Here is a 9,372-nt window from a genome sequence, read left to right as displayed (position 1 = left end):
GAGGAATATAGAGAAAAAGATGAGGAGTAGGACAAGGAGAGTAATAGAGGAGGGAGAAAGAGAAGAGTAAGAGAAATTAACAATAAGAATAATCTAAAAAATACTATAAGAATAGTCATGAATGAGACAATTAAATTAAAACATAAATGCAAAGTCGGTAATCAAGTTATTTACCTTACCTGAAGAAAGAAGTTAGTTTAACTAGAAGAGAGAGATAACTAACTAAGGTGGACAATTTTTTTGCCCTTCACACATCTAGCAAAGATATGAAATACCACGTAGGAGGGTGAAGTGCTGCAAATAAATATTCATAAAAATGAGTCTCAAATGTTAGAGTGCATACAAAGCTCTAAATAGCAATTTATACTAAAAAAAATGTGAGTATAAAAATATCACACATATACGAAGATCATTCGTCACATAAGGATCAAGGCCGAAGGCTATCCAACACACCAATCCAATCGAGGTTGTAGAAATGTGTAAGGCATCATCTACAAATCTCAAGTTTTGATAGCTATTATATTAAAAACTCGAGAGCATTGAAAAATGAATACCAAAATTCTAAACACATCTGACCAAAAAGAAAGTGATCTCTAAATATACACTATAAAGATAGTACATTTAGAGAGGAAAAAAAAAGTGGATGAGGAAGAGAAGAGGACAACGAAGACAATGAGGAAGAGAGGAGTAGGAAGAAGAGGATGGTGAGAGTAGGAAGAGAGGATGAGTAGGACGATGAGTATAGGAGATGAAGAGAGGATGGAGAAGGAGAGGAATTTAGGAGGAAGAATAGACAAGGAAAGCAAGAGAGTAGGTAGAAGGAGAAGAGTATGGAAAATTAACAATAACAAGAATATAAAAAATACTATAGGTATAACCATAAATGATACTATTAAATTAAAAAAATAAATGCATAATCGGCAATCAAGTTATTCACCTTACCTTAAAAATGAAATGAGTTCAACTAGAAGAGAGAGATAACTATATTGCCATTCATACATCCAACTTAGATATGAAATGCCACGTAAGTGCAACAAATAAAATTTCATTAAAAAAGTCTCAAATGTTAGATATCATACAAAGATCTAAATAGCATTTTATACAAAAACAAATGTGAACGAAAAATATATTATAAAGATTGTACATCTAGAAAAAAGGTAGAGGAAGAGAAGAGGACATGAACGAAGACGAGAAGAAGAAGACGGAGACAGTGAGGAAGAGATGAGTAGGATGAAGACGACAGTGAGAGCAGGAAGAAAAAGAGAAATAGGATGAGAAGAGGAAGAGAGGAGGGTTGAGAGGAGGAATCTAGGAGGAAAAGAGGAGTAGGATGACGAAAGGAAGATAGGACTGGAGAAATATAAAATAACAAGAATATAAAAAATAAATGCATAATCAACAATAAAGTTATTCATATTACTTGAAAAAAGAAGTAAGTTCAACTAAAAGAGATGGATAACTAACTACCCAGAACAATTTTTTTTCCCTCATACATTTAGCATAGATATGAAACGCCACGTAAAAGGGTATAGTGCTGCAAATAAAATTTCATCCAAAAAAGTCACAAATGTTAGAGAGCTTACATAGTCGTAAATAGCATTTTCTAAAAAAAAATGTGAGTATAAAAATATCACTTATATACAGAGAGCATTCATCACATAAGGATCAAGGTCGAAGGCTATCCAACACACCAATCCAATCGATGTTGTAGAAATGTGTAAGGCATTCTCTACAAATCTCAAGTTTTGGTAGCTATTATATTAAAAATCCGAGACTACTGAAAAAATGAATACCAAAATTCTAAACATATCTTACCAAAAAGAAAGTGATCTCTAAATATACACTATAAAGATAGTACATCTAGATTAAAATTAAAAATAATTAAAAAAAAAAGTGGATGAGGAAAAGAACGGGACGACGAAGAAGGTGAGGAAGAGAGGAGTAGGAAGAAGAGGATGGTGAGAGTAGGAAGAAAGGATGAGTAGGACGATGACTATGAGATGAAGAGAGGATGGAGAAGGAGAGGAATTTTAGGAGGAAGAGAGGAAGAGTAGACAAGAAAAGCAAGAGTAGGTAGAAGGAGGAAGAGAAGAAAAAGTGAAAGAGAATGAGAAGACGAAGACGAAGACAGCGAGGAAGAGAGGAGTAGGAAGATGAAGACAGTGAGAGTAGAAAGAGAGGAGGTATGACGGAATAAGATGAGGAAAAGATGAGGAGTAGGACAAGGAGTGGAAGAGAGGAGGGAGAAAGAGAAAAGTAGGTGAAATTAACAATAACAATAATATAAAAAATACTATAAGAATAATCATAAACGAGACAACTAGATTAAAAAACTAAATGTGAAGTCAGTAATCAAGTTATTCACCTTACTTAAAGAAAGCGAGTTCAACTAGAAGATAGAGATAACTAACTAGCTAGGACAATTTTTTTTTTTTTTTTTTTGCTTCTCTAGCATGGATATGAAACGCAACAAAAGAGGGTGAAGTACTGCAAATAAATATTCATACAAAAAAGTCTCAAATGTTAGAGTGCATACAAAGTTCTAAATAGCATTTTATACAAAAAAGAAGAAAATGTGAGTATAAAAATATCACCTATATACGAAAAGAATTTGTCACATAAGGATCAAGGCTGAAGGCTAGCCAACACACCAATCTAATCGAGGTTGTAAGGATGCGTATGGTCTTCTTTACAAATCTCAAGTTTTAGTAGCTATTATATTAAAAACTCGAGAGAAATGAAAAATGAATATCAAAATTCTAATCACATCTGGCCAAAGAGAAAGTGATCTCTAAAAATATACCATATAGATGGTACATTTAGAAAAAGATGGAGGAGGAAGAGAAGAGGACAAAAAGTGGAAGATGAAGATGGTGAGAAAAGGAGTAGGAAGAAAAGGACTGTGAGAGCAAGAAGAGTGTAGAAGTAGGACGAGGAGTACGTGGAGAGGAAGTGAGGAAGAGAATGAGAAGAGTATGAGAAATTAAAAATAACAAGAATATAAAAAATAAATGCATAATCGAAAATGAAGTTATTCATCTTACTTGAAGGTAGAAGTTAAACTAAAAGAGAGGGATAACTAACTACCTAGAACAATTCGGTAGCTATTATATTAAAAACCCAAGAGAATTGAAAAGGGAATACAAAAATTCTAATCACATTAGAATAAAAACAAAGTGATCTATAAAAATTTACAATAAAAATAATACATCTTGAAAACGGTGGATGTGGAAGAGAAGAGGATGAGAAAACGAAGACGGTGAGGAAGAGAGGAGTAGGACAAAAAGGACGGTGAGAGCAGGAAGATGGGAGGAGTAGGACATGGAGTACGAGGAGAGGAAGAGAGATGGGAGGAGAGGAAAAAATGAGTAGGACAATGAGAGGAAGAAGAAAAATGGTATGAGAAATTAACAATAACAAAAATATAAAAAATACTATAGGAATAATCATAAACTAGACAACTAAATTACAAAAATAAATGTGTAATCGTCAATCAAGTTATTCACCTTACCTGAAGGAAGAAGTGAGTTCAACTTGAAGATAGAGATAATTAACTATTCGGGACAATTGTTTTGCCCTTCTTACATCCAGAATAGATATGAAACACCATAAAGTAGGGTGAAGTTAGACAACACACATAACTATATATAGCATTTAATACAATAAAAAAAAAGGTGAGTATAAAAATATCTCCTATATACAAAAAGCATTCATCACATGAACGAGGATGAAAAGAGGAAGACGATGACAGTGAGAAAGAGATGAGTAGGACAAAGAGGACGGGGAGAGCAGGAAGAGAGGGGGAGGAGGAGAGGAGTATTGGACGAAAAGAGCATACTATTTTCGTCTCTTACTCTCCCCATCCTACTCCTCTTTTCGTCCAATATTCCTCTCCTCCTCCCCCTCTCCTCCGCTCCTACTGCTAGTGAGTTAAACTAGGAAATAAAGATAACTAACTATATACAGCATTTGTCGCATAAATATCAAGACCAAAGGCTAGCTAATATACTAATCCAATGGAGGTTCCAAGGATGCCTAAGGCCCCTCTAGAAATCTCAGCTTTTGTAACTATGAGATTAAAAAAAAAAAGAAAAAAAAAAAGAAAAACAAAACAAAACCGTGAGAAATGAAAAGGAAAACCAAAGTTATAATCATATCTAGCAAAAAATAAACTAACCTTTTAAACCATACTATGCAGATAGTAAATGAGGAGGTGGGAAGAAGAACAAACGTCAATAAATTTATCATCTTCCTGCGTACGTATAAAATTTGTACCAACAAATCTTGGGCCTGCCCATGACAACTCGTGAGTTTTTATTTATATGCATCATACAAATGCTTAATCGCCTGATTAGACTTTAGAAATTAGAACATAAAATTACATGTAAAATGTTTTGAGAAGTTTTATAGTTATAAAGAGATCTTACAAAAATAAATTCACAAATTGATTTACTTTCATATGATTCATTAAATCTATTTTATAATATAAGAAATTTTACAGTTTAATGTACCATATCAAACTATGTCAGTTTGTAAATTTATTTTTATAAAATCTCTTTATAACTAAAACAATTCTCAAATATTTACGTACTCCCTCAATCCTGGATCTCTTTCTACATTCCCTTGTGTGAGTGGCTGAGTGCAGTCATTGGCTATGCATTGCAAATTATTTTGTATTGCTTGTGATGGCAAACTGGAGTGGATGAAATCGTGAACTCAGATTCCATAACTATATATTCAAGATCTCAAAGTGATAGAAAAACCTCTACACGAAGTACATAGATTCTACAATATTAAGTACTACTTAAGGTGGATTTCTAGGACAATTTTAAATGCTTAATTAAGAGACTTTAACAAATTTCATTTGTTTGCCAATATATAAGAAAATAATACAAAATAACAAGTAAAAGTTTAATGAATAACATCTCTCTAAACAAGCAAATTAAATGAGCATGGCAATAGGAACTACGGAAAGGACATCTCCCTCTACCGCAAAACATGGGCACTTAATCCTAGAGACCAGGTATAAAAACAACTCCCAAGTATTGGGATAAAGGTGAGACTTTCTAAACTCTTTCTACTCATTTACACACTTCTCTAAAGGTGATACTGACTTTAGAATCGAAGACTTCCCGGCAACACCACGGCGTTTTCTTTGTGCTTGCAGCCCCAAGATTGAAGGCCCAAACTACTGAGGGCCCGATCCAAAAGTATACGAAACACGATGTTAACATTATATATATATATATATATATACACATTTTTTTTCTTGTTACGTTACTGGATCTGAACTGTGTTGTTTTCCTCCATTTGGAAATTTAGCCCTAAATCTTAATTAATTTTTTTCCTAGGTGTCACTAGATGCTGCCAAAGGGCAAATGGCTCTACCAAAGGGCAAATTATTGGGTGGGAGAACATAGAACTCATAAGTGATTGTCCTTTAGAAAAAATGTTGAAAGAATTCAAGAAATTAAAAGAAGAGTATCCAGACAGGATTCTCATTGCTTCAATTATGGAGTATGATAAAGCTGCTTAGGAGGAACTTATCGATAGAGTTAAGCAAACTGGAATTGTAAGCTACAGTCATTGCCTAATTTATTTCTGTGACACAAACTTCTTTCGACAGAAGCTTTTGTCATCTAAGATCTCCGACATTTTCCTTTAGGATGCCATAGAGATCAATTTCGCATGTCCCCATGGTATACCAGAGTGCAAAATGGGTGCTGCTGTTGGGTAGGATTGTGCACTTTTAGAAGACGTTTCTAGATGGATTAATGCAAAAGCTACAGTTCCTGTTTGAGCAAAGATTACTCCTAACATCACTGATATAACATTGGTTGGATTGCCATTTCTCCCCCTAGATTATTACCTAAGGTTTATGTGTGAAGCAGGTAATATGTAATGCATGAGCCATGTTAAACATGACAAATTTGAATGACATTATGCAAATTTGTGGTCCCATATCTTTGGCCTATATAGCTCTCTCTAAATTATGCCAGACTAACATTGTGCCTGATCCATGCATTGTTACCACTGATACTAGAATTCTTGTGGTACCATATCTTTAGTGATCGAAGCTGCAAGTGCTTGGATAAGGAAAGTCTATCAGTTGGATGACTCAATGACGAGAACTTTTTTTGAGAAATGAATCAATAAAAATGTAGTACTAAAGAATTTCCCTTTTTTTGCTTTCCATATTCTCTCTCACTTTTCCTCTGATGCCTGTCACGAAGTATGCTTTCTTTACTTTCATTTACAGTAATATGTTGGTTGGTTTCTTACTCTTTACTATCATTACTGATAATAATCATTCCTGTATGTAGCCAGCTAGGGTGGCTCTAACATCAGGATGCGAGAGGATATCTGCTATTAACACAATCATGAGTGTAATGGGAATAAATCTTGACAACTTACGTCCAGAGCCTTGTGTTGAGGGGTTTGTAATCTTGAAGCAATATGACACTTTTACATTTACATATCATTCACAGGAAATTCATGTGCTTAAATTTTGTTAACAGATACCCAACTCCTGGGGGCCACTCTTCAAAGGCAGTCCATCCTATTGCTTTTGCAAAAGCAATGAGTATTGCAAAAATGATGAAGTCGGAATTTGGTGATAAAGACCTGTCGCTTTTTGGTATTGAAGGTGTCGAGACTGGTGGAGATGCTGCAGAGTTTATTCTTCTTGGAGCAAATACTGTTCAGGTACAAGGAAATAACTTATTGTTTCTATATACAGAAATTTCATGAGAAACACTTCTAACAGGTGTCACCGACAAAGCTTACTTATCGGAGACCAATGAGGACTCGCCACGTAAGGGATACTTACAAAACCAACGCGAGACGTGCAAGATGGGATCCCGACCCCCCCTCTCTGCTCTCATTCTCTCTCGAGAAACCAAAATCCCTAACCTCTATCTCTCCTTCCCTCTAACCTCTCTCTCTCTCTCCTTCCCTCTCGTGGCCTAAAGATCTGCAATTTTACCTATCGAGGACCTCAAGACCTGCAACTTTATTCTCACAGCAGTACTCTATCCTCACAAATTCATCTCTTTCCCTTCACATAAATCCCTAAACTCTCTCTCCTTCCCTCTCGTGGCCTGAAGCCTCCGTGATTCGTCAATCTTCATCACCGTTCAGCGTTCGCCCTCTCTCTCGCAAGCATGTATTTTAATTGTTATGCTAGTTGTTGCGTTCACGCTTGAGCTACGTCTATGGCTTTTGGTGCAAGAAATGAAATGAGAGAAGGGAAAGATGGAAAAGAAAAAAAAAAAAATTTGGAACAGCTTGGCAATTTCATTAGAGGCGAGGAGATAATATGAACTCCAAAGAGACTCTCTTAGGAGGGTGTTGGATTACAGTGCTAGAAGAAGCAAAGCTGAGGTACGGGGGAATATTATTATTAAAGTTGCTAGATACAAGAAGCGACTTCTCGTCTTGGTCTATCTGGGTTGGTAAGATAGGTTCTTGCTGCATTTGGATGCAAAGAATCTTTACTTGAGCCACTGCAAGTTGCATTTGCAACTATGATACTTGATTCTGCGGGTAAGAAATTGCCCCAACACATCCGTAAACAGGGTCTAATTTTAATCAACCACACAATCTTATAGTGGGTTAACCATATGCAGTACAATCGCCATTCATGTTTGTTGTCAAATAAAAAAATAATTCTAGGAATTTTTCGGTGTGAGAGAGAGAGAGAGAGAGAGAGAGAGAGAGAGAGAGAGAGAGAGAGAGGGGAGCTTTGATGGAGTGTGTTAATGTTTCGGTGGCTTGATGGCTTCGACAGAGTGGGAAGGAGAGAATTCATTTGAAATTGAAGTGTTACCTGTTCAGCTCACATTTGCCTCCTGGAAATACAAATCAAACAAATTTTTAGTGAATTGAATAAGTAAAAGAGACAGAGAAAGTAGTGGGCTTCGACAAAATCAAGAGAGAGAGAGAGAGGATGGAGAAGGGGATGGGTTTCGACAGAGCAGTGAACCTTTTTTTTTTCCTCTGCAGTGCATCTTACTAATGACAAGATGTGTATCCCACGTGGCCCACTATGATTGGTTTCTGTTATTTGAAGAACAACGGAGACACCTGTCTGAAGTTATTCTCAAATTTCATTGCATCCAATGACCACTTGTTTGGAAAATCAAATTAACGTCGTACTTGGGATAAAGAAATCTCTCAATTTGGCTTGATGCTCATAGTGCAATTTACTACGCCAATGATTTTTGTCCAGATCTTTTTTAGACTTGCATTTTTGTTTTTGGATGGTTTCCAGGGTTTCTCTTTAGTACTTCACAACTCATACGGATTTGGTACGAAGGCAACAAGAAGCAATTAAACAGAGGAAAGCTATAAGAAAAGGTTTAAAATCTGACAAAGACTGGACAGGAGATGGCTTTGTGAAAGGGAGTGAGAGCATGGTTTCTAATTGAGTACTTGTAGAACGGTTAGATCTGTATGAGTAAAAATAAAATGGTGCATTCCTCTCTCTTCCTGCTGTTAAGTTGCTAGTCAAGTAAAAGTACTTTTCTCAAAGAGTTTTGCTACATACAAGCAAAGTTACTTACTAATCTGTATACCAATATTGATTCTTTCATACTTAAAAGTTACATTAGTATTGTTTTCAATAAAATCTATTTTTTCACTAATCACAATAAATTAGTGCACATATTAGTGCACAAGTGTGCTTGTAACTAGATTTTTTCTTTCTCAAATGTGTTAATGGTTCAAAAGCATATAATGAAATGAAGATTGTGCAAGAGTTACATGACAAATGTAAGTATCAGTTCAGTTTTGAAGTAAAAAACATTAGTAAATGCAGTTAGATGTCATATAACTCTTGACATATGAAAAAAAAAAATTAGATTCTTAAATTATAAATCTCGATGCAAATATTGTTAATTTTGTTGCAAAAAGTCTAGGTTGGTCGTTGCAACGATTGAACGATGAAATTTGGTCATTGAAACTGAAATGTTTGAACAATGAGAAGACCTTTAGAGTTATTTTGAATACAGTTCCAGAATGTGCAATTGTTGTACACATTTAAAGGGCGTACACGAGACTTTTATGTCTTAAAAATTGGTTCAACCTGAACTCTTTGCTGCCTCAGGGTCCGCAGCTTCTACTACTGCCATCTCTGTTTCCTTATCTTCTTCCTCCTTCAACTGTAGGTAGGGGAGACTTTGCTCATGGATAGAGAAAACAGAGCCTCTTGATTTTTGTTCCAAGCAATTCCTTACCTAAATTATTACAGATGACATTACCTTGAATCTGAATAAAATTTATAATGAGGTTCTATAAATGCTTACATTTAAAGATTTTTCATTTATTGAGTATGTAACTATTGAGAATAATTTTTGTTTCCATCCATATAGT

The 9,372-nt window shown here is 35.2% G+C and overlaps 1 pseudogene; it reads left to right on the top strand.

The window, feature by feature from the left end:
- The first annotated feature begins 4,952 nt into the window (after positions 1 to 4,952).
- Positions 4,953 to 8,429, top strand: LOC122298983 (annotated as a pseudogene).
- Positions 8,430 to 9,372: the final 943 nt, after the last annotated feature.

The sequence above is a fragment of the Carya illinoinensis genome, chromosome 16 (assembly GCF_018687715.1).
Source record: "Carya illinoinensis cultivar Pawnee chromosome 16, C.illinoinensisPawnee_v1, whole genome shotgun sequence".
NCBI lineage: Eukaryota > Viridiplantae > Streptophyta > Magnoliopsida > Fagales > Juglandaceae > Carya > Carya illinoinensis.
Note: the sequence above shows the minus strand (reverse complement) of the source record. Positions and strands in the feature narration are given on the sequence as shown.